This window comes from Zingiber officinale, chromosome 5A (genome assembly GCF_018446385.1).
Source record: "Zingiber officinale cultivar Zhangliang chromosome 5A, Zo_v1.1, whole genome shotgun sequence".
Lineage (NCBI taxonomy): Eukaryota > Viridiplantae > Streptophyta > Magnoliopsida > Zingiberales > Zingiberaceae > Zingiber > Zingiber officinale.
In genome coordinates this window covers 31,278,476-31,284,475 of record NC_055994.1, presented here as the reverse complement: position 1 = coordinate 31,284,475, position 6,000 = coordinate 31,278,476, and positions in this window count along the sequence as shown.

Genomic DNA, 6,000 nt, shown 5'->3' with positions numbered 1-6,000 from the left:
GTTAAAATTTTGAAATTAATTTTTTAAGTTAAAATTAAAATTTTGAAATTAATTTTTAAGTTTAAAATTTTGAAATTAATTTTAAGTTTAAAATTAAAATTTTGAAATTAATTTTTAAGTTAAAATTAAAATTTTGAAATTAATTTTTAAGTTTAAAATTAAAATTTTGAAATTAATTTTTAAGTTTAAAATTAAAAATTTTGAAATTAATTTTTAAAGTTAAAATTAAAAATTTGAAATTAATTTTTAAGTTAAAATTAAAATTTTGAAATTAATTTTTTAAGTTAAAATTAAAATTTTGAAATTAATTTTTAAGTTAAAATTTTGAAATTAATTTTTTAAGTTAAAAAAAATTTTGAAATTAATTTTTAAAGTTAAAATTAAAATTTTGAAATTAATTTTTAAGTTAAAATTAAAATTTTGAAATTAATTTTTAAGTTTAAAATTAAAATTTTGAAATTAATTTTTAAGTTAAAATTAAAATTTTGAAATTAATTTTTAAGTTTAAAATTAAAATTTTGAAATTAATTTTTAAGTTTAAAATTAAAATTTTGAAATTAATTTTTAAGTTTAAAATTAAAATTTTGAAATTAATTTTTAAGTTAAAATTAAAATTTTGAAATTAATTTTTAAGTTAAAATTAAAATTTTGAAATTAATTTTTAAGTTAAAATTAAAATTTTGAAATTAATTTTTAAGTTTAAAATTAAAATTTTGAAATTAATTTTTAAGTTTAAAATTATAATTTTGAAATTAATTTTTAAGTTAAAATTAAAATTTTGAAATTAATTTTTAAGTTTAAAATAAAATTTTGAAATTAATTTTTAAGTTTAAAATTAAAATTTTGTTTTGAAATTAATTTTTAAGTTTAAAATTAAAATTTTGAAATTAATTTTTAAGTTTAAAATTAAAATTTTGAAATTAATTTTTAAGTTTAAAATTAAAATTTTGAAATTAATTTTTAAGTTAAAATTAAAATTTTGAAATTAATTTTTAAGTTTAAAATTAAAATTTTGAAATTAATTTTTAAGTTAAAATTAAAATTTTGAAATTAATTTTTAAGTTTAAAATTAAAATTTTGAAATTAATTTTTAAGTTAAAATTAAAATTTTGAAATTAATTTTTAAGTTTAAAATTAAAATTTTGAAATTAATTTTTAAGTTAAAATTAAAATTTTGAAATTAATTTTTTAAGTTTAAAATTAAAATTTTGAAATTAATTTTTTAAGTTTAAAATTAAAATTTTGAAATTAATTTTTAAGTTTAAAATTAAAATTTTGAAATTAATTTTTAAGTTAAAATTAAAATTTTGAAATTAATTTTTTAAGTTTAAAATTTTGAAATTAATTTTTAAGTTAAAATTAAAATTTTGAAATTAATTTTTTTAAGTTAAAATTAAAATTTTGAAATTAATTTTTAAGTTTAAAATTTAAAATTTTGAAATTAATTTTTAAGTTAAAATTAAAATTTCGAAATTAATTTTTAAGTTTAAAATTAAAATTTTGAAATTAATTTTTAAGTTAAAATTAAAATTTTGAAATTAATTTTTTAAGTTTAAAATTAAAATTTTGAAATTAATTTTTAAGTTAAAATTTAAAATTTGAAATTAATTTTTTAAGTTAAAATTAAAATTTTGAAATTAATTTTTTAAGTTTAAAATTAAAATTTTGAAATTAATTTTTAAGTGAAAATTAAAAATTTTAACTTTAAAATTTAAGCCTTATTCATCTCACCCGATCTATATTATCAATCAGGGAATCCTATGATTTTGTGAGATGAAATTGGTTTGATTATCGAGTTTTGGTTTAACTTGTGTTAGATTCAGACTTAGCTTTGGTTTCCACAAATAGACATTCTTCGGATAAACTTCTAAGCTTGGTGAGTCACATGGACATCATTAGAAGTAACCAACCTTTCGAGGTTTTCCGAATAGTCTTATCCACGGAACTTAGTACTAAATCTTGGTCTAACTGGTTAGGATTCGTTTAAGGGTAGCTTCGGTCAGTTCCACTTGGCCAAATGCACCAGATCGAAACCATATCTTTCTAGACATGCGATGCCCAAGCTTCCCTAACGTACTATCATCCAAAACTTCACCGACCATGAGTCAAGTTAAACTTGGTCTCTTTTAACTAATCCTAATTACCTCGGGATAGTTTGTTTTGGGTTACCCTGTCGTGTAGGTTAGTTTTGGAGGTGCCAACTATTCTAGAGCCTCCAATTATTGGCCATTAATTTAGATTTTGGTTTTAGGTTTGTGTCGATTCTTTTATAGTTATGGTTAACTTGGTGATAATTTTATTGATTTTAAAATGTTTAGATTTTGAATTTGATTTAGGTTTGTATTTTGGATTTTGGTTTGGTTTATTCGATTTTATATAATGTATTTTTCTTTAGGTATATAATATTGATTAAGTCCTACTTGCGTGGTACTTTTGGAACCCAAGCTAGATTGGTTGATTTATATTGGGTTATTAATGATTTGAAGGTTTTATTTGAATTCGACTTATATCCTAGTCCGGCTTTATTATAACATGCTTTTTGATTATTTAGGATTAAATCTAGATTTTTTGATCTTGTTGTGAATTTTTCTAACATTTCTTTTAAATTGTTAATCTCATTTTTTAGTAATAAATTTTCTTCCTCAAGTGTTAGATCTTGAGTTAGATTTGAATTTATGATTTGTTCCTTGAGGTTTTGATTTTCCTCAAGAAGTGATTTGTTTTCATTTTCTAATTTAGTTAATTTACTATTTAAGCAGGAAATGATTCTAAAAAATTTTTTGTTTAAATTAAAGTATACCTCATTCGGGCCTTCGGAAACGAGTACGGACTCGTGGCTTGTTTCGGGTTCAGACACGTCTTCATCTTCCGATTCGTTTTCTGTTTCAGCTTCGTGGGCCATCAGTGCGAGGTGGCTCTGATGTTTCTGCTCTTCTTCCTCCGATTCGTCCGAGGAGTCGTCCCACGTTGCTTTGAGTGCCTTCTTTTTGGTTGGCTTTGATTTGTCGAACTTCAGTGTTGGGCATTCGTTCTTGTAGTGTCCCTTTTTATTGCAGCCGTAGCAAGTGACGTTCTTTTGTTCTGAGGGAGAGCTGATCTTTTGAAGGTCCTTTTTGCTGAAGCTCCTCTTTCTCCTGGTGAACATTTTTCTTACCAAGTTCACCAGGTGTTCTTCATCTTCGGAGTCTTGGTCGGCGTCTTCTTCAAATTCAGGCTTGCTTTTCTTGGAGGAACCTGCAAATAAAGCTACACCTTTCTCGGCTCCAGCATTAGTTTGTTCGTGTAATTCTAATTCACAGAAAAGCTCATCCAATTTTAATTTAGAAAGATTCTTAGAAATTTTGTAGGCATCCACTATTGATGCCCACAAACTATTACGTGGAAAGGCGTTTAATGCGTATCTTATCAAGTGTCTGTTCTCCATCTGGTGGCCTATCGCATGGAGCCCGTTGAGGATGTCCTTGATCCTCGCGTGGAGTTGATTCGCTGTTTCTCCTTCCTGCATTTTTATATTAAAAATTTTATTTAAAAGCAGGTCTCGTTTTGTTACCTTAGCGTCGCTTGTTCCTTCGTGCAGCTCGATCAGTTTGTCCCACAGTTCTTTAGCGTTTTTGTGTGGACCGACTCTGTTTAGCTCTTCTCTTGTTAGTCCGCACTGTAGAGTGTTGATCGCTTTGTTTTCTGTTGACGCCTTCTTCTTCAAGTCAGCTGTCCATTCTTCAGGATCCAGTATATTCCCGGAGGTGTCTGTCGGAATTTTGTAAGGTCTCGTAATGCTCATCCACTGGTCAAAGTCAGTTTTGAGGTAGACCTCCATGCGCTTCTTCCAGTAAGGGAAGTCGTCCCCGTTGAAGAGTGGAGGTCGCACTGTGCTGAATCCTTCTTGTTGGGACATTCTGTGCACAGGTAAATAACCAAAAAATATCCCAAGACTTGGTCTTGGATTAGTAGTGCGGGAAGAGAGAGAAAAAAAAAAACTAGATTCGTGTTGCACTAATTTAAATTGATTAGAAAAATATTAAGTTAATGAAACACCAGTTTTAAAATTAATTAAAAAAAAATAAAAGAAAATTCACCCCCTGTCTGATTGGTGGTTGCACCAAATCAGAGCGGTACCCGCTCTGATACCACTTGTAGGACCGTCAGAGTCGATAGAGGGGGGGTGAATATCGATTCGAAAAAGACGAGTATAAACGCAGCGGAAAAATAAAATAGACACAGATGTTTTTACTTCGTTCGGAGCCTGTGACGACTCCTACTCGAAGGCCCGTGGTCCTTGACCACTTTCGTTGGGCAATCACTAACAAGTCGAAATATGATTACAGAATGAGTACAGGAAATGCAAGTGAAAATAAAGCAATACCGACAAGGTAATTAAATAAAAACCGAAGTAGCACTTTGTCGGAACTTTGTTGGCATCGCACTGAACGTCGAGCAGCAAGACCAGCAGTAGAAGAGTTCTCAGCTTAAATTGAATTTCATCTGAAGCTCCTGTCTGGGGCTTCTTTTATATGCTGTTCCAGGCGCCTGGATCCCTTCCGAGCGCCTGGAATGTGACATAGCTGCACAAACCATGATGCTCCACGTGGCGACGACTCGGCTGGATAGAATTCGCCTTCCGGGCGCCCGGATCCCCTCCGGGCGCCCGGACCACCTTGTTTCAGAAAACTCCCTTTTCCTGCAAAACAAAGTTAGTCCGAGGCAAATATGTATCCTGTAAAACAGATTGTTAGCACAGTTAAAGTTCAACAGATGGATAAAAAGAGTATGACTTAGATTCCGTCTTTCCGAGACCGGAATCTAGTCACGATCTCGACTTAGACATCCGAAATGGATCTAAGCCGGATCGACGCCTAATGTCTCCTTTTCGGGAACGCGTCCTCGCAGTCACTCCCCTCCAGTGACTTACCTCACTTACCTGCCAGACGTCCGGTCAGCCCGTCGACCCGTCTGGACTTCTCGCCAAGCGTCCGGTCAGCCCGTCGACCCGCTTGGACTTCTCGCCAACTATCCGGTCAGCCCGTCGACCTAGCTGGACTTCTCGCCAAGCGTCCGGTCAGCCCGTCGACCCGCTTGGACTTCGTGCCAGACATCCGGTCAGCCCGTCGACCTGTCTGGACTTCTCCTGCACACTCGATCAAAGTGTCAGACAACAACAAAACTAACTTAACCTATTTGTCATTCATCAAAACCTGGGTTAAATCGTTAGTGCTAACTGCACCAACAACTTATACTTCCCTTCAACGGTTATCCAAGCTAATAACAGACAACTAGCAAAGCCATTACCTGGAGCCAGGTTTCGTTGCTTTCAACTTCAAGATTATGAGGGAACCGTGTGGTCAGGAGCAACTACCTCATGAAGACCGTCAGAGCTATACACTGCATTGTTTGCTAGAGAAGAACATGTACCGGAGCTACATTTGTTAGGTTTTCTCCTATCAACTTTTCTTTTCCATGTACAATAACTTATAAAGTTCCCATAAAGTTATAGGATACTAAATTGGAGTGACCATTCTTACCTATTTTACATTCCACATTTTCTATGACAAGAACCTACACATTCTCTACCGACCCGACGTTTGTCATCTCATCCTCATTCGACTTTTTTGCACAGCGTAGGTTAACCGTTCTTGGAAAAATTACATACACCGTTCACTAAAAATTTATCTGTAGTGTCTACCACCGATCGCATTTGCTTCGGACCTAGGTCACTTTTTCAAAGGCGTCGGACATAGGTCGCTTTTTCTAAGAAAGGACTTTTGTGGTTCGGAATGCTCTTTTTTTTACTTCGGAAGAATAAACTACGCGATTTGGACCTTTCCAAAACGGTGATTTGGAGGACAAAAAAATAAAAGAGTAAAACTGCCTAAAAAAACATAGATTTTATTTTAAAAAATAAAATAAAACAATGGATGTTGTTTTCAAATTCCATTCCTCCCTCCTTTCTTCCTTCCTTCCTTCCTTCCCCTGCAATTCCTTCCTTTCCTTGGAGGCGACTGC